We start from the raw sequence: 19,198 nt of genomic DNA on the forward strand, positions 1-19,198 counted from the left end.
CAGGACTGGCCTTTCTAGATTTTTCAGATTACTGTAAAATTACTATAATCAATATGGTGTAGTACTGATATGAAAATTAGACAGGTTGATAAGAGGAAAAATAAGAGGATGGAAATAAACCTTCACACTTATCATTAGTTGATATTTGATGACAGTGCCAAGAGAAAACAGGAAAAAATAATCCTTTTAACAAATGATGCTAGGATAACTAGATATCCACATGAACAAGTGGACTCCTATTTCACTTATTATTAAAAAAAACACACCCAAATAATTCACATATCTATACATAAAAGCTAAAATGTCAAACTTTTAGAAGAGAATATAGGAGTAAATCTTTATGATCTTGCATTAAGCAATGATTTATTTGATATGACATAAAAAACATAAATAACAAAAAAATAGATAAACTGGACTTCATCAAATTAAAAATGTTCCTACTTCAAAAACCAGTATTAATAAAGTTATAAAACAACCCACAGCAAGGGAGAAACTATTTGCAAATCATATATCTCATAAGGGACATGTATGTATTAATAGAATATATACACAGCTCAACAATAGAAAGACAAAGCAACTAAAACTGGACAAATAATTTTAATAGACATTTCTACTAAGAAGGCATGCAACTGACCACAAAAACATATGCTCTGAATTATTATTTCTTGGGGTATGAAAGTCAAAACCAAAATAACATATCTCTTCAACTTCACTAAGATGGAAAAATGAAAAAAAACAAAAACTGCTGGGAAAGATTTAGAAAAGTACTACATACTTTCAAACATTGCCGATGGGTTAGTGAAATTGTGCAGCTGAATTCAGGAAGAGTCCTGTGGGGCTCCTGGGCATGGAAACCTTTCTGTGTCTCCCATTTCTTCTTTGTAAGGAATAGGCTCCAGCCTCCATGAACCACCCTTAGTTGCAAAGGCCAGATTAGAACAGTTGCTAATCAAAGAAGGCAGGAGGAGAAGGGGATAACAGAGAATGAGATGGTTGGTTGGCATCACTGACTCAATGGACATGAATTTGAACAAGCTCTGGGAGATGGTGAGGGACAGAGAAGCCTGGCTTGCTGCAGTGCATGGGGTTTCAAAGAGTCTGAGTGACTGAACAACAACAACAAATCAAGGAAGAGAGGGGAATCAGAGACAAGAGGAGCAGTCAAGAAGCAATAGTTCAGTCTTGGATCAGGATCATCATTCTGCTTCAAGTGATACAATAATAATAACTTTGAGCTCTTCTGCTGAACTAAAACCCCAAACAAATAGAAGATGGTAGCTAACTGATGAAGCATTCTTCATTCCAGATAGATGGTTACAACCTCAAGAATCACAGAAGCTCATCTGGAGACCAATCAAGCCCTAATTAAAGGAATGCACACACTCTGATCCTTATCAGCAAGCAACTCCATCCATGAACCATCGTTATAAAACTCCTCACCAAATCACCCTGAGTTGACACAGAGTTTTGGGGCCATAAATCTTTTGAGTCCCCCTTTGCCTGTTGAAGCAATAAAGCTGTTCTTTTCTACTTCACCAAAAACGTTGTCTCTGAGATTCAGCTAGGCACTGGTGCACAGGGACTGAATTTCAGCACCACAGCCACTTAGAAAAGCAGTTTTACAGTTTCTCAAAATGTTAAATATTGAGTTACCATATGTTGTGGTTAGAATTACATCCCCTCTAAAGATATGTAGAAGTCCTCACCTCCCAGTATTTATTAATATGACATTATTTGGGGAAAGGTTTCTTGCATATATAATCAAGCTAAGGTGAGATTTTTAAATTATGATATAATATAATATAACTGTGTCCTTATAAGATGAAATGGCATGAGTAGACAGAGACATATGTCTACAGAGGTAAAGATGTCTACATATGTCTACCCCATGTGACAACAGAGGTAAAGACTGAAGTGATATATCAGGAAATCAAGAAATGCCAAGGATCAACAGCCACCACCACAAGGTGAGGAGAAGGATTTCACTAGGTCTCTAAGGAGACATGGTCCTGCTGATAGTTTCACTTTGGACTCTAGCTTCCAGAACATCCATGAAAGAATAAATTTCTGTTGGTTTAAGCCATCCAGGTTTTGATATCTATCGTAGAATCTAATACACACTGTGACTCAGCAGTTCCGCTCTTATGTACCAAAGGGAATTAAAAATATATCTGTTGTTGTCCAGTCACTAAGTCATGTGCATCTCTTTGCAACCCCATGAAGTGCAGCAGGCCAGGCTTCCCTGTCATTAACCTTCTCCCAGAGTTTGCTCAAAATTGTGTCCATTGAGTCTGTGATGCCACCCAAACATCTCATCCTCTGTTTCCTCCTTGTCCTCCTGCCCTCAGGCTTTCCGAGGGTCAGTATCTTTTCCAATAAGTTGGATTTTCACATCACGTGGCCAAAGCATTGGAGCAATAGCTTCAGCATCAGTCTTTCCAGTGAATATTCAGGGTTGATTTCTTTTAGGATTGACTGGTTTGATCTCTTTTCTATCCAAGGAATTCTCAAGAGTCTTCTCCAGCTTACCTGGTGGCTCAGAAAATAAAGAATCTGCCTTCAGTGCAGGAGACCTGGGTTCAATCCCTGGGTCAGGAAGATCTCCTGAAAAAGGGAATGGCTATCCATTCCAATATTCTTGCCTGGAGAATTCCATGGACTGAGGAAAATATAACAACATAGAAACTTTTACATGACTGTTCATAGAAGCATTATTCATGAAAGATAAATGGTGGAAACAAATCATATGTCTATTAAATGATGAATGGATATTCAAAATGTGGTATAAGTGCAAAATGAATTGTATTTTGCAATTAAAAAAACACCTCTCAATGCACAAATCTTAAAACATATGCTAATTGAAGAAGCCAGTCACAAAATGTCATTTATTATATAATCCAGTACATATTAAATATTCAGATTAGGTAAATCTATACAGAAAGAATGTAGATTCATGATTGCTTAGGGTTGGTGTGTATGTAGGGGATGTCATGGGGGATGGGACAACTGCTAAAAGGTATGGGGTTTCTTATTTCCTTTGTGAGGAAATGTTCTCAGATTGATTGTAGTCATAGTTGTACAACTTTGTGACTATACTAAAACCACTGAATAATACACTTTAAATGGTGAATTTTATGGCATGTGAATTATATCTCAATAGTGTTACTGAAATATTAAAAAATAACCAAGATTGGAGAAATGTGGACTTTAAAACAAAGTCAATAAACTTGTTCTAATTATGTCTTTGAGTAAAGGCAATACTACTATCAAATAGTCCCTCTATTCTTGTTTTTCAGTTATAAATCTCAACCCTATCTTGAGCTTCTCCATTGTGGCATATTCATATATTCTAGTGATCTCAGATAGCCTTGGCTTGAAGTATCTTGGATCAGGGCTTGGGTTCCCAACCAGGGACTGAGGCTGTGTCATGGCAGTGAAAGCACCAAATCCTAGCCACAAAGTCAGTGGTCAATGACAAGGGCCATGGTCCTTTGGCTTTGCAGAAAAGAAAAAAAAAAATCCCAAAAATATGGAAAGTAGTTAAACAAGTAGAATACTTATTAAGAGTGAAAAATAATACAGTATATGTGGATAAATACACATGTGGACTCAGAGAGAGTCTCTGAGTCACATCCTTGTGGAAGTTTTAATTACTTTTATGGAACACTTTTTCCCCAGATTTCCTTTGGCCAATCATTTTGAATTGCCTAGTTCAAAGTCCATATTTGGTATATCTCAGGATCCTCCTATGTGTGCACATGCATCTCTTAGCCAAGATGGATTCTACCAAAAAGACGTGTGGGTAGAGGATCCCTTGACAGTACTCCCCTTTTTACCTCCAAGGAGCCTTTTGGCACATGCATGAGGAGGTGACCTGACTTCATGAATGAGAAACAAGTGGTTTGGGAAGGGCCCAGCCCCCTCTGTTAATATTCATGTCTTGGTGTTTCAGTCTATATGGAATGAATCTTCAATTGCTTTACCTTGGAAGGATGCATCTACCTCCTGCCTCAGCAGGGATCCTTTGATGCCTTTTAGAGCATCATCCCTATGCTTCATAGGGATTGATTTGGGTTGAGTGCTCATAAAGCTAGAAGTCCTAGACAGGTTTACATACCACTTCTTGATCAGTTGAACCAAACTGCTAAATATAGGCCAAAATTTCATACCGAGAGTTATGAAAGAAGATTTTGGCTATTGATGCAGCAATTTTCAGATTCTGTCTTTTTTATTGAGGGGATAAGTTGTGTGTTTTGTACAAATATTTTGGTTTCTAAGTCATGATCCTCTTAGTTAAACCTAAATACTTCTAAACTATAATAGATAAAGTAAATATATCTTGACACTTGAAGAAATGAGACTGAAATCACAGTTTTCTCTTACTGTGATATTGTGATTAATAATGAGAAATATATATTTGATCTTCATCCTGTTTCTGACACAAAAACAAAAGCTTTAATTTCTCAGAATCACCTAAGAGATGAAAGTCAACAAAATGCCTTTTGTTATGTCATGACATTAGGGTAGCCTAGGAATGGGGCCTATGATTGCCAGAGGAACAAATATTGTGATTAGAGTGTTGTAATTTTCATCCTCTGATATCCAGAGAGGTGAGAGCAGGTGGAGATTGAATTTATCACCAATGCCCAATGACTAAATCAATTATATCTATGTAATAAGGACTCTATAAATCCCCCAAAAGACTGGGGTCAAAGAGCTTCTGAGTTGGTAAACGTGGAGATTCAGGAACACTGGCTAATGTGGAAAGATCATACTAATAATAATTTGATCCCTTTCCCCGTACTTTTCCCTAGGCATATTTTCCATCTGACTATATCTAAATATATGAAAAACCAATAATCTAGCAAATAAAATGTTTATCTGGGTTCTGTGAACCACTCTAGGAAATCAACTAAATACAAGGAGAGGATTGTTGGAACCTTCAATGTATAGCACAGAAACATAGTTGATAACTTGGAGTTTGGATTAGCATCTGAATTCAGTTGGGGGAAGGAGCGATCTTATATGTCTGAACACAACCTATGGAATCTGATGATGTCTTTGGGTAGAATTGAGTTGAATTGACACTAGCTGGTGTCCAGAGAACTGCTTACTGGTAGTGGGACAAACACCTCACCCCAATATAAAATTGGAACATATAATCTATTTACTTATCCTTTTTGAATTTTGATTACATGCTATTAGCTCCTTAGAGGAAATTCTATAATTTTTTTCTTTGCTTTCTAATTCTGCAAGCAATTTCACCAATTATCAATTCTTCGCCCCATTTAAAAAAAAATCATTTTTGCTTCTTATTTTTCCCATTCAGTTCAGTCAGTTCAGTTCAGTCACTCAGTCGTGTCCAACTCTTTGTGATCCCATGAATTACAGCACGCCAGGCCTCCCTGTCCATCACAAACTCCCGGAGTTTACTCAAACTCATGCCCATAGAGTCGGTGATGCCATCCAGCCATCTCATCCTCTGTAGTCCCCTTCTCCTCCTGCCCCCAATCCCTCCCAGCATCAGGGTCTTTTCCAATGAGTCAACGCTTCGCATGAGGTGGCCAAAGTACTGGAGTTTCAGCTTCAGCATCAGTCCTTCCAATGAACACCCAGGTCTGATCTCCTTTAGGATGGACTGGTTGGATCTCCCTGCAGTCCAGGGGACTCTCAAGAGTCTTCTCCAACACCCATTAGGGAGTACCAAATGCTAACTGTGGTTATTCTTCAGCTGTTCAGGGATGTCTGACTTTTTGCGACCCAAAGGACTGCAGCACACCATGCCTTCCTGTCCTTTACTATCTCCCAGAGCTTGCTCGAACTCATGTCCATTGAGTTGGTTATGCCATCCAACCATGTCATCCTCTGTCATCCCCTTTTCCTCCTGCCTTCAATCTTTCCCAGCATCAGGGTCTTTTCCAATGAGTTTGCTGTTTGCATCATCTGGCCTAAGTATTGGAGCTTCAGCTTCAGCATCAGTCCTTCCAATGAATATTCAGGACTGATTTTTTTTTTTTTTTTTTTTTTTTTACAATTGATAGGTTTGATCACCTTGCTGTTCTAGGAACTCTCAAGAGTCTTCTCCATGACCACAGTTCGAGAGCATAAATTCTTCAACACTCACCCTTCTTTATGGTCCAACTCTCACGTCTGTACACCAGTACTGAAAAAAACAAAAACATGACTTTAACTGTATGGACTTTTGTTCACAAGGTGATGACTATGCTTGTTAATACACTATCTAGATTTGTCATTTCCTTTCTTCCAAGGGGTAAATGTCTTTTATTTCATGGCTGCTGTCACCACTTGCAATGATTTTGGAGCCCATGAAAATAAAGTCTGTCATTGCTTCCATATTTTCCCCATCTATTTGCCAAGAAGAAATAGGGCCAGATGTCACAATCCTAGTATTATTAGTGTTGACTTTTTTTTTTTATTAGTTGGAGGCTAATTACTTCACAACATTTCAGTGGGTTTTGTCATACATTGACATGAATCAGCCATGGAGTTACATGTATTCCCCATCCCGATACCCCCTCCCACCTCCCTCTCCACCCGTAGTGTTGACTTTTAAGTCAGCTTTTTCACTGTCATCATTTACCTTCATCTAGAGGCCCTTTAGTTCCTCTTTACTTTCTGTCATTAGGGTGCTGTATTATCATCTGCATATATAAGTTTGTTGATATTTCTCCTGGAAATCTTGATCTCAGTTTGCGATTAGTCAGTCCAGCATTTCACATGATGTACTCAGCACATAAGTTAAATAAGCATAGTGACAATATACAGCCTTGACACATTTCTGTCTCAATTTTGAATCAGTCCATTTTTGCATGTCTGATTTTAATTTCTGCCTCTTGACCAGCATGCAGGTGATAGCTTATGGTGAATGGTGTTCAATTCATGGTCTCTGAAGAAAAACATTTAGGTTCAGGTACTAAATGTAAGTTCAGAGATGAACCTTCAGGCACACAGAGCTTCAGTTGGCAAAATTTTTATTACAGTGTAAAAAGGAGCAAGAAAGCTTCTGACATAGATAGAGTTCAGAAGAGGCTGAGAGTGCCCCCTCCCTAATGTTATCAAAGCTCATGTAAGTTTTCAATGGGTTACTAACAATAGAAAGACCTTACCAGACCCAATCCCATAATATATTTCTTAAGATAACAAGATTAGTCAGAAGGTTTTGTTAAGAAGGAGAAACATGTCCGCAAGCACGATACATTGTTAGTCAGTTCAGTTCAGTTCAGATCAGTCGCTCAGTCGTGTCCAACTCTTTGCGACCCCATGAATCACAGCACGCCAGGCTTCCCTGTCCAGCACTAACTCCCAGAGTTTACTCAAACCCATATACATCGAGTCGGTGATGCCATCCAGCCATCTCATCCTCTATTGTCCCCTTCTCTTCCTGCCCCCCCCCCCCAATCCCTCCCAGCATCAGGTTTTTTTCCAAAGAGTCAACTTTTCGCATGAGGTGGCCAAAGTATTGGAGTTTCAGCTTCAACATCAGTCCTTCCAATGAACGCCCAGGATGGGTCTCCTTTAGGATGGAATGGTTGGATCTCCTTGCAGTCCAAGGGACTCTCAAGAGTTTTCTCCAACACCAAAGTACAAAAGCATCAATTCTTCAGCACTCAGCTTTCTTCATAGTCCAAATCTCACATCCATACATGACCGCTGGAAAAACCATAGCCTTGACTAGACGGACCATTACTTTGCAAAGTAATGTCTCTGCTTTTTGCTATGCTATTTAGGTTGGTCATAATTTTCCTTCCAAGGAGTAAGCATATTTTAATTTCATGGCTGCAATTATGATCTGCAGTGATTTTGAAGCCCCCAAAAATAAAGTCTGAGACTGTTTCCACTGTTTCCCCATCTATTTCCCATTAAGTGATGGGACCAGATGCCATGATCTTAGTTTTCTGACTGTTGAGCTTTAAGCCAACTATTTCACTCTCCTCTTTCACTTTCAACAAGAGGCTTTTTAGTTCCTCTTCACTTTCTGCCATAAGAGTGGTGTCATCTGCATATCTGAGGTGATAGATATTTCTCCTGGCAATCTTGTTTCCAGCTTGTGCTTCTTCCAGCCCAGCGTTCCTCATGATGTACTCTGCATATAAGTTAAATAAGCAGGGTGACAATATACATCCTTGACATACTCCTTTTCCTATTTGGAACCAGTCTGTTGTTCCCTGTCCAGTTCTAACTGTTGCTTCCTGACCTACATATAGGTTTCTCAAGAGGCAGGTCAGGTGGTCTGGTGTGCCCATCTCATTCGGAATTGTCCACAGTTTATTGTGATCAACACAGTCAAAGACTTTGGTATAGTCAGTAAAGCAGAAATATATATTTTTTCTGGAACTCTCTTGCTTTTGAGATGATCCAGAAGATTTTGGAAATTTGATCTCTGGTTCCTGTGCCTTTTCTAAAGCCAGCTTGAACATCTGTGAGTTCACGGTTTATGTATTGCTAAAGCCTGGTTTGGAGAATTTTGGGGATTACTTTACTAGCATGTGAGGTGAGTGCAATTGTGTGGTAGTTTCAGCATTCTTTGGCATTGCCTTTCTTTGGGATTGGAATGAAAACTGACCTGTTCCAGTCCTATGGCCACTGCTCAGTTTTAAAAAGTTACTGGCATATTGAGTGCAGTACTTTAACAGCATCATCTTTCAGGATTTGAAATAGCTCAACTGGAATTTCATCATCTCCACTAGCTTTGTTTGTAGTGATGCTTTCTAAGGGCAACTTGACTTCACACTCCTCGATGTCTGGCTCTAGGTGAGTGATCACACCATCGTGATTATCTGGGTCGAGAAGATCTTTTTTGTACAGCTCTTCTGTGTATTCTTGCCACTTCTTCTTAATATTTTCTGCGTCTGTTAGGTCCATACAATTTCTGTCCTTTATCAAGCCCATCTTTGCATGAAATATTCCCTGGTATCTCTAATTTTCTGGAAGAGATCTCTAATCTTTCCCATTCTGTGGTTTTCCTCTATTTCTTTGCATTGATTGCTGAGGAAGGCTTTCTTATTTCTCCTTGCTATTCTTTGGAACTCTGCATTCAAATTGGAATATCTTTCCTTTTCTCCTTTGCCTTTTGCTTCTCTTCTTTTCACAGCTATTTGTAAGGTCTCCTCAGACAGCCATTTTGCTTTTTTACATTTCTTTTCCTTGGCGATGGCCTTGGTCCCTGTCTCTTGTACAATGTGATAAATCTCCATCCACAGTTCATCAGGCACTCTGTCTATCAGATCTAGTCCCTTAAATCTATTTCTCACTTCCACTGTATAATCATAAGGGATTTAATTTAAGTCATACCTGAATGGTCTACTGGTTTTCCTTACTTTCTTAAGTTTTAGTCTGAATTTGGCAATAAGATGTTCATGACCTGGACCACAGTCAGTTCCTGGTCTTTTTTTTTTGCTGACTGTATAGAGCTTTTCCATCTTTGGCTGAAAAGAATATAATCAGTCTGTTTTCGGTATTGACCTTCTGGTGATATGCATGTATAAAGTCTTCTCTTGTGTTGTTGGAAGAGGGTGTTTGCTATGACCAGTGTGTTCTCTTGGCAAAACTCTATTAGCCTTTGCACTGCTTCATTCAGTACTCCAAGGCCAAATTTGCCTGTTATTCCAGGTGTTTCTTGACTTCTTACTTTTGCATTCCAGTCCCCTATAATGAACAGGACATATTTTTCATGTGTTAGTTCTAAAAGGTTTTGCAGGTCTTCATAGAGCCATTCAACTTCAACTTCTTCAGCGTTGCTGGTTGGGGCATAGGCTTGGATTACCGTGATATCAAATGGTCTGCCTTGGAAACAAACAGAGATCCTTCTGTCGTTTTTGAGATTGCATCCAAGTACTGCATTTTGGACTCTTTTGTTCACCATGATGGCTATTCCATTTCTTCTAAGGGATCCTTGCCCACAGTAGTAGATCTAATGGTCATCTGAGTTAAATTCAACCATTCCAGTCCATTTTAGTTCGCTGATTCCTAGAATGTCGATGTTCACTCTTGCCATCTCTTGTTTGACCACTTCCCATTTTCCTTATTCATGGACCTAACATTCCAGGTTCCTATGCAGTATTGCTCTTTACAGCAAGGTTTTGCTTCTATCATCAGTCACATCCACAAATTGGTGTTTTTTTGTTTGTTTGTTTGTTTTACTTTGGCCCCATCCCTTCATTCTTTCTGGAGTTTTTTCTCCACTGATCTCCAGTAGCATATTAAGCACCTGCCGACCTGGGGAGTTCATTTTTAGTATCCTATCATTTTGCCTTTTCATACTCTGCATGTAGTTCTCAAGGTAAGAAAGAATAATGCAGTGGTTTGCCATTCCCTTCTCCAGTGGACCACATTATGTCAGACTTTTCCACCATGACCCGTCCGTCTTGGGTGGCCCCACCCGGCATGGCTTAGTTTCATTGAGTTAGACAAGGTTGTGGTCTGTGTGATAAAATTGGCTAGTTTTCTGTGATTATGGTTTCAGTGTGTCTGCCCTTTGATGTCCTCTCACAACATCTTTTTTTTTTTTTTTATTTCTAACATAATAACTTTGAGTCTTGTATGTTTTTCGCTTGAGTCTATTTAAAGGTTTATCAACTTTGTTTATCTTCTTATAGGACAAGCATTTTTCTTCTCAAAGAACAAGATTTTGTTTTATCGTTGCTATTGTTTTCTTCATCTCCCATTTATTTCTCCTCTGATTATTTTGATTTACTAACTTGTTTTGATCAGTTCCTCCTGTACAATGTTATGAACCTCCATCCAAAGGTCTTCAGTCACTCTGTCTACCAGATCTAATTTTTTTTTTTTAATTCTATTTATCAACTCCAATGTGTAATCATAAGGGATTTGATTTGGGTCATACCTGCATCACCAGGTGGTTTTCCCTACTTTCTTCAACTTAAGCCTAAATTTTTCAATGAGGAGTTCATGATCCATGCCATGGTCAGCTCCAGGTCTTCTTTTAGCTGACTGTATAGGGTTTTTTTATCATTGGCTGCAACGAACATAATCAATCTGATTTAGGCATTGACGATCTGGTGGTGTTCATGTGTAAAATTGAAGTTTAAGGCCAAACTTGCCTATATATCTTGTATTCTCTTGACTTCTTACATTTGCATTCCAATCCCCTATGATGAAAAGGATATGTTGTTTTTTGGAATACGTTCTAGAAGATATTGTAGATCTTCATAGAACCAGTGTACTTCAGCTTCTTCAGCACCAGTTGTGGGAACATAAATTTCGATTACTGCACTGTCGAGTGCAGTAATGTAGTAATGATTTTGGTGAAATCATTCTTTTGTGAGATTGCACTCTACTCTTTTGTGGACTATGGCACTCTTTCGTGGGTAAGGCACTTGTGTATCTTAATGAAGCTATGAGTCGTGCCAACAGGGCCAGCAAGGACAGGTCATAGTGAAGATATCTGGCAACACATGGTCCAATTTAGACTGCAGAGGCGACACACTCTAGCACTCTTGCCTGAAGAACAGGAAGTTTGCTGCTACCAGCCATGAATAATGCTAGTATTTGTGGCTTCTGGAGGAGAAGAATTTGATCTGGGGCCAGAGACGAGGCCCCACTTCTTTGAAGGGATTGCTGCCCACCATACTAGGTATAATGGTCATCTGAATTAAATCTGCCCATTCTCGACCATTTTAGTTCACTGATTCCTAAGATGGCAAGGTTCAGTCTTGCCATCTCCTGCTTGAGCACGTCTGGTTTACCTTGACTCATCAACCTAATATTCCAGCTTCCTATGCAATTTTTTTAAAGATTTATATAAGGTTTATTTAGTGAACTGCTTAAATATGAACTCAGGGTTGTTCAACATTGTACCTATTTCTTTTTTTTTCTTTTTCTTTTTTTTTCAGTTATTTTTATTAATTGGAGGCTAATTACTTTACAATATTGTAGTGGTTTTTGCCATACATTGACATGAATCAGCCATGGATTTACATGTGTTCCCATTCATGAATCCCCCACCCACCTCCCTCTCCATCCCATCCCTCTGGGTCATCCCAGTGCACCAGCCCCGAGCACTTGTATCATGCATCCAACCTGGACTGGTAATCTGTTTCACACTTGATAATATACATGTTTTGATGCTGTTCTCTTAGATCACCCCACCCTCGCCTTCTCCCATAGAGTCCAAAAGTCTTTTCTATACATCTGTGTTTCTTTTTCTGTCTTGTATATAGGGTTATCATTATCATCTTTCTAAATTCCATATATATGCATTAGTATACTGTATTGGTGTTTATCTTTCTGGTTTACTTCACTGTGTATAATGGGCTCCAGTTTCATCCATCCCATTAGAACTGATTCAAATGTATTCTTTTTAATGGCTGAGTAATAGCCCATTGTGTATATGTACCACTGCTTTCTTATCCATTCATCTACTGATGGGCATCTAGGTTGCTTCCATGTACTGGATATTATAAACAGTGCTGTGATGAACATTGGGGTACACGTGTCTCTTTCAGTTCTGGTTTCCTCAGTGTGTATGCCCAGGAGTGGGATTGCTGGGTCATATGGCAATTCTATTTCCAGTATTTTAAGGAATCTCCACACTGTTCTCCATAGTGGCTGTACTAGTTTGCATTTCCACCAACAGTGTAAGAGGGTTCCCTTTTCTCCACACCCTCTCCAGCATTTATTGCTTGTAGACTTTTGGATAGCAGCCATCCTAACTGGCTTGTAATGGTACCTCATTGTGGTTTTGATTTGCATTTCTCTGATAACCTGCAGTTTTACTCTTAACAGCATCAAACTTTACTTTCACCATGAGGCACATCCACAATTGAGTATTGTTTCCTATTTGACTCAGCCACTTCATTATTTCAGGAAATACTAGCAATTGCCCTTCATTCTCCCTCAACAGCATGTTGGACACCTTCTGAACTAGGAGTCTCATCATTTGGTGACATAGTCTTTTTTTTTTTTTTTTTTTTTTTTTTTACTTTTCATACTTTCCATGGGGTTCTGAGAGTGTTAACAGCCTCAGTAGGGAGGCCAGAGGTTCTCAAGTGGCAGGAGGAAATACACTGCAAGTGGCAGACTTTTATTTTTCTTTCCTTTTCTGTGTTGTCATGGTGACACCTGGTTCTGCCTGAACTTAAGTTTATCTCAAACCTTGAGCTAACCAATGGGTCTTTCTCATGGAAATGTCTTTCTTAATCTACGCTAAATAACTATTTATTTGCTTAGAAATCAGCCTTTCTTCAAGATTCATGTCAATTGTTTTTATGGCAGTGGTTGACTCATCTTGTGCCAATGCTATCTTAAAATGCATATTGCCTGTGAGGGTCTGGTTCACCTCTCTCAGTTTTGAGGCATTCTCTTTTCCTTATTAGCAGCTTGCTAACAGGTATATAACTCCTTGCTAAAAATAAGGAAGGGGCACACTTTCTGTCCCCTTATGACATCTAGTTCAGAAGCTCTCTCTTATCTCTTTTCATACTTTAATAAAATTTTGCTACATAAAAAGGTCTGAGTGATCAAGCCTCATCTCTGGTCCCAGATAGAATTCTTCTCTTCCAGGGGCCACGAATCACAGTGTTGTTCACAGCTTGTAGCAGCAACCTTTCAGTTATTCAAGAAAGATTGCTAGAGTGTGCTGCCTTTACGTTCTTCATTGGACCATGTGTTGCCAGAAATCTTCACTACGACCTGTCCATGTTTGGTGACTCTGTTGGCATGGCTCATAACTTCATGGAGAGACACAAGTGCCTTTGCCATGACAAAGTGCTGATCCATTAAGGGGAAAATAAAGTTACAAGACAAAGTGGTTGTTTGAAGGCAATGGCTTTACAAATAGCTGAAGAAAGAAAAGAAGGAAAAAGCAAGGGAGAAAAAGAAAGGTATAACCAACTGAATGCAGAGTTCCAGGGACTATCAAGGAGAGAAAAGAAGGTCTTCTTAAATAAATAATGCAAAGAAATAGAGGAAAGCAATAGAAAGGTCGGGAACTTCAAGAAAATTGAAGACATTAAGGGGACATTTCATGCAAGCATGGGCACAAAAAAGGACAGAACCAGTAAGGGCCTAACAGAAGCAGAAGAGATTGAGAATATGTGGTACAAATACACAGAAGAACTATACAAAAAAGATCTTAATGATTTGGATAACCATGATGTTATGGTCACACATCTAGAGCCAAATATTCTAAAGTATGAAGTGAAGTGTACCTTAGGAAAGTTTACTACAATTAAAGATAGTGAAGGTGATGGAATGTCAGGTGAGGAATTTAAAATCTTAAAAGATGATGCTGTTAAATACAATATTTCAGCAGATATAGAAAACTCAGCAATGGCCACAGTACTGGAAAAGGTCAATTTTCATTCCAGTCCCAAATAAGATCAATGCCCAAGAAAGTTCAAGAAATAGTCAAATTTCCATATAACTGCACTCATTTCACATGCTAGCAAGGTTATGCTCAAAATCCATAAAACTAGGCTTCAGCAGTATGTGAACCAAGAATATCCAGATGTAAAAGCCAGATTTTGAAGAGGCAGAGGACCTCAAGATCAAATTGCCAATGCTCCTTACTCCATGGAGAAAAGAAGGCAGTTCCAGAAAAAAAATCTACTTCTGCTTTTAAACTTAATTTAGATGACCTTTATATCTACTACTGTGGGCAAGAATCCCTTTAAAGTAATGGAGCCCTCATAGTCAACAAAAGAATCTGAAATGTAAATCTTGGGTGCAATCTCAAAATCAGAATGATCTCAGTTTGTTTTCAAGACAAACCATCCAACATTACAGGAATCCAAGTATATGCCCCAACCACTAATGTAAAAGTAGCTGGAGTTGAATGACTCTATGAAGATCTATAAGATCTCCTATAGCTAACAGCAAAACAAAATCAAACCAAAAAAAAAAAAAATGTACTTTTCATCATAGGGGACTGGAAAGAAAATATAGGAAATCAAAAGATAACTGGAATAACAGGCAAGTTTGCCCTAGGGGTAAAAAATGAAGCATGACAAAATTCTAACATAATTTTTCCAAGAGAACTCACTGCTCAAAACAAACACCCTCTCCCAGTAACACAGGAGAGGACTCTATTTATGGACATAACTAGGATCGTCAATACTGAAATCAGATTGATTATATTCTTTGCAGCAGAAGATGGAGAAGCTATATACAGTCAGGAAAAACAATACTTGGAGCTGACTGTGCCTCAGATCATTAACTCCTTATTGCAAAATTCAGAATTAAGTTGAGGAAAGTAGGGAAAACCACTAGGTCACTCAGGTATGACCAAAATAAAATCTCTTATGATTATACAGTGGAGGTGATGAATAGATTTGAGGGACTACACCTGGTAGACAGAGTGCCTGAAAAACTATGAGAGGGGTTCATAACACTGTACAGGAGGGCAGTGACAAAAGTCATTCCTGAGGGGAAAAAAAATGCAAAAAGACAAAAATGCTTATCTGAGGAGGCCTTACAAATAGCTGAGAAAAGAAGAGAAGTGAAAGACAAATGAGAAAGGGAAAGATATACTCAAATGAATGCAGAGTTGCAGAGAATATCAAAGAGAGATAATAAAGCCTTCTTAAGTGGAAAATGTGAAGAAATAGAAGGCAATAGAATGGAAAACCCCAGAGATCTCTTCAAGAAAATTGGAGACGCCATGCTAACATTTCATGCAATGATGGGCACAATAAAGGACAGAATTAGGAAGGACCTAACAGAAGCAGAAATGATTAGAAGATGTGGCAAGAATACACAGAAGAACTGTACAAACATGGTCTTAGTGAACTTGATAATCACGATGGTGTGGGTCCTCACCTAGAGCCAGACATCCTGGAATGTGAAGTCAAGTGGGCTTTAGGAAGAATTACTATGAACAAAGCTGGTGGACATGAGAGAATTCCAGCTGAGCTATTTCAAATCCTAAAAGATGAAGCTATTAAAGTACTGCATTCAATATGCCAGGAAATTTGGAAAACTCAGCAGTGGCCACAGAACTGGAAAAGTTCAGTCTTCATTCCAATCTCAAAGAAGGGCAATGCCTAAAAATGTTCAAACTATAGTGGAATTGCACTCATTTCATGTGCTAACAAGTGAATGCTCAAAATCCTTCAAGCTAGGCTTAAACAGTACATGAACTGAAAACTTCCAAATGTACAAGCTAGATTTAGAAAAGACAGAGGAAACAAGATCAAATTGGGGACATCTGCTGGATCATAGAAAAAGCAATTAAATTCCCCCAAAATATCTGTTTCATTGACTACCTTAAAACCTTTGACTGTGTGGATCACAAAAAAAACTGGAGGATTCTAAAACAAATTGGGATACCAGACCACCTAACCTGCCTCCTGAGAATCCTATATGCAGGTCAAGAAGCAACAGTTAAATCTGGACATGGAACAATTGACCATTTCAAAATTGGGAAAGGAATGTGTCAAGGTTGTATATTGTCACTCTGTTTATATAAATTATATGCAGAGTACATCAAATGAAATGCAGGAAAAGTTGGATAAAACACAAGTTGGAAACAAGATTGCTGGGAGAAAGATCAACAACCTCAGAGCTGTAGGTGATATCACTGTAATGGGAGAAAGTGAAGTGGGACTAAAGTCTTTTGATGAAGGTGAGAGAGGTGAGTGAAAAACTGACTTAAAACTCAACATTTAAAAACCTAAGATTATTTCATCCAGTCTCATCACTTCATGGCAAATAGGTGAGGGATAAGTGGAAATAGTGACATATTTCATTTTCTTGGGCTCCCAAGTCACTGTGGATGGTGACTACAGCCACTAAAGTAAAGGTTGCTTTCTCCTTGGGGAAAAAAAAAAAAGCTATGACAAACCTAGCACATTGAAAAGCAGAGACATTAATTTGCTGACAACGGCCCAACTGTTTTTGCAGTAGTCACGTACAGATGAGAGAGTTGGACCACAGAGAAGGCTGAGCGCTGAAGAACTGATGCTTTAGAAGTGGGGTGCTGGAGAAGACTCTTGAGAGTTCCTTGAACAGCAAGGAGATCAAACCAGTCAATCCTCAAGGAAATCAACCCTGAATAGTCATTTGAAAGACTGATGCTGAAACTGAAGCTCCAAGACTGGCCATCTGATGCGAAGAACCGACTCATTATAAAAGACCTTGATGCTCAGCAAAATTGAGGGCAAGTGGAGAAACTGGTGACAGATGATGAGATGGTTGGATGGCTTCACTGTCTCAATGGATATGAATTAGAGCAAACTCCGGGAGATAGTGAAGGACAAGGAAGACTGGGTTGCTACAGTTCATGGGGTCACAGAGAGTCAGATACAACTTAGTGACAAAACAACTGCTTCATTTTATACACTAATTCAATTTGATTCTGTGGATCAAAACAAATGGTGGAGAATATTTAAAAAGGCATTTAAGGAAATATTTAAGGTACCAGAGCACATTACCTGTCTCCTGAGAAATCTGTAAGGGGGTTGAGGAACCACATTTATTTTTTTTTTTTTTAAATAATATCTGTCAATTTATTAAAAAATGGAGCATACTGAACAACAAACTATCTTACATCTTTAAGGAAGAAAAAACACTAAATTTGAAAAGACATCACCCACTGAATTTGGACACAACACCTCTACTTAATTAAGAAAAACATTTGTACAGTCCAGGTCTTTATTTTTACACCCTTCAGGCCATGAATTCATAGGGAATGGGTTCCAACAGTTCAGGTTCCTTTCCATTGGTCCTCACAAAGTGTGCTTCTCTGGGTGGAGCAGGCTGGCGCTTCAGCTGAACCCAAGTCCCTTTCTCTTTGGCTTCCTTCTTTTTCTGATCATTTTCCTTCACACATTTTAGGAAGCTATCTCAGCTCTTAGAGTGCTTAATATGCTCGATACGCACATTAATTCTCTTGGCAAGAATCTTGCCCTTAACTTGTTTGTTTACAATGATGCCAACAGCATGCTGGGTAACATTGTAGACTCTCCCAGTTTTGCCATGGTAACATTTGTGGGGCATTCCTTTTTGAACAGTACCCATTCCCTTGATATCTACAATATCACCCTTCTTGTAGATTCGCATGTATGTGGCCAAAGGAACAACTCCATGTTTTCTAAAAGGCCTAGAGAACATGTAGCGGGTGCCCCTCCTCTTTCCCTTTGTGTTGGTCATTTTGGCGAATTAGCCTGAGGGGCCGAGGGAGAGACGGGAGGCAGCGGGAGCCACACGCGGGCCTTTACCTGGAAGATGGCGGTTCCGGCTGAAAAGGAGGAACCACATTTAGAACCTTGTATGGAACAACTGACCAGTTCAAAATTGAGAAAGGAATACTATGTCTCTACTTGTTCACCTTTCTTATTTAACATATTCAGAGTACACCATGCAAAATTACTGGCTGGATGAATCACAAGGTAGAATCAACATTGTTGGGAGAAATATCAACAACTTCAGATAAGCATATGATACCACTCTAATGGAAGAAAGTGAAGAGGAACTAAAGAGCCTCTTGTTGAGAGTGAAAAGAGAGAGTGAAAAAGCTGCCTCCAAACTCAACATTCAAAAAAAAAATTAAGATCATTGCATTCATTCCCATCACTTCATGGAAAATAGGAGGTGAAAAAAAAAAAAAGGAAATAGTGACAAATGTTATTTTCTTGGACTCCAAAATCACTGTGGATAGTGATTGCAGCCATGAAACTAAAAGATCTTTGCTCCTTGGATGGAAAACTATGAAAAACCTAGACAGCTTATTAAAAAGCCAAGAAACCACTTTGCCAACTAATGTCTGTATAGTCAAAGCTATGGTTTTTCCAGTAGTCATTTCCAGATGTGAGAGTTGGACAACAAAGGAGTCTGAGTGCCAAAGAACTGATGCTTTCAAATTGTGATGCTGGAGAAAACACTTGAGAGTTCCTTGCACTGCAAGATCAATCCCATTGATTCTGAAGATAATCAGTCTTGAGTAGACATTGGCAGAACTGTTGCTGAAGCTAAACCTCTAACACTTTGGTCACTTGAATATAAGAGCTAAATCACTGGAAAATACCCTTTTTCTGGGAAAGATTGAAAGTTAAAGGAGAAGGGGGTGGCAGGAGATGAGATGGTTAGGTAGCATCACTGACTCTAAACATGAATTTCAGTAAATTCTGAGAGAGAGTGAAGTACAGAGTGTATGGTGCAATCCATGGGGTTGCAAAGAGTCAGACACAACTTAAGGACTGAACAACAGCAATTAACTTTG

General features: G+C 38.9%; 1 pseudogene across 1 annotated transcript; it reads right to left on the reverse strand.

The window, feature by feature from the left end:
- Positions 1 to 17,617: 17,617 nt before the first annotated feature.
- On the reverse strand, positions 17,618 to 18,201 carry LOC122689503 (annotated as a pseudogene). The gene has a single exon (XR_006339831.1). The product of XR_006339831.1 is annotated as a 60S ribosomal protein L21-like (transcript).
- Positions 18,202 to 19,198: the final 997 nt, after the last annotated feature.

Source organism: Cervus elaphus, chromosome X (genome assembly GCF_910594005.1).
Source record: "Cervus elaphus chromosome X, mCerEla1.1, whole genome shotgun sequence".
Taxonomy (NCBI): Eukaryota; Metazoa; Chordata; class Mammalia; order Artiodactyla; family Cervidae; genus Cervus; species Cervus elaphus.